Source organism: Apium graveolens, unplaced genomic scaffold, assembly GCF_009905375.1.
Source record: "Apium graveolens cultivar Ventura unplaced genomic scaffold, ASM990537v1 ctg9106, whole genome shotgun sequence".
Classification (NCBI taxonomy): Eukaryota; Viridiplantae; Streptophyta; class Magnoliopsida; order Apiales; family Apiaceae; genus Apium; species Apium graveolens.
Genome location: NW_027421741.1, coordinates 15,774 through 17,299, shown reverse-complemented (window position 1 = coordinate 17,299; position 1,526 = coordinate 15,774).

The following is a 1,526-nucleotide window of genomic DNA, read 5'->3' as shown; positions in this document are numbered from 1 at the left end:
AGAATTATTTGAAACCTAGTTTCATTGGTTTCAGCCCCGATTCACTTTCGGACGACCCCAAATAAATGCGAATGCAATTTCATAAATCCATAGGGACAAATTATGAAAAGATATCCAAAAAATGGGAAGCCTCAATTTTGGCTCCATACCTCGTGTACCCCTGCCTATGAGAATTATTTAGAAACCTAGTTTCATTGGTTTCAGCCCCGATTCACTTTCGGACGACCCCAAATAAATGCGAATGTAATTTCATAAATCCATAGGGACAAATTATGAAAAGATATCCAAAAATGGGACGCCTCAATTTTTGCTCCATACCTCGTGTACCCCTGCCTACGAGAATTATTTAGAAACCTAGTTTCATTGGTTTCAGCCCCGATTCACTTTCGGACGACCCCAAATAAATGCGAATGCAATTTCATAAATCCATAGGGACAAATTATGAAAAGATATCCAAAAAATGGGACGCCTCAATTTTGGCTCCATACCTCGTGTACCCCTGCCTACGAGAATTATTTTGAAACCTAGTTTCATTGGTTTCAGCCCCGATTCACTTTCGGACGACCCCAAATAAATGCGAATGCAATTTCATAAATCCATAGGGACAAATTACGAAAAGATATCCAAAAAATGGGACGCCTCAATTTTGGCTCCATACCTCGTGTACCCCTGCCTACGAGAATTATTTTGAAACCTAGTTTCATTGGTTTCAGCCTCGATTCACTTTCGGACGACCCCAAATAAATGCGAATGCAATTTCATAAATCCATAGGGACAAATAATGAAAAGATATCCAAAAAATGGGACGCCTTAATTTTGGCTCCATACCTCGTGTACCCCTGCCTACGAGAATTATTTAGAAACCTAGTTTCATTGGTTTCAGCCCCGATTCACTTGCGGACGACCCCGAATAAATGCGAATGCAATTTCATAAATCCATAGGGAAAAATTATGAAAAGGTATCCAAAAAATGGGACGCCTCAATTTTGGCTCCATACCTCGTGTACCCCTGCCTACGAGAATTATTTAGAAACCTAGTTTCATTTATTTCAGCCCCGATTCACTTTCGGACGACCCCAAATAAATGTGAATGCAATTTCATAAATCCATTGGGACAAATTATGAAAAGATATCCAAAAAATGGGACGCCTCAATTTTTGCTCCATACCTCGTGTACCCCTGCCTACGAGAATTATTTAGAAACCTAGTTTCATTGGTTTCAGCCCCGATTCACTTTCGGACGACCCCAAATAAATGCGAATGTAATTTCATAAATCCATAGGGACAAATTATGAAAAGATATCCAAAAAATAGGATGCCTCAATTTTTGCTCCATACCTCGTGTACCCCTGCCTATGAGAATTATTTTGAAACCTAGTTTCATTGGTTTCAGCCCCGATTCACTTTCGGACGACCCCAAATAAATGCGAATGCAATTTCATAAATCCATAGGGACAAATTATGAAAAGATATCCAAAAAATGGGAAGCCTCAATTTTGGCTCCATACCTCGTGTACCCCTGCCTA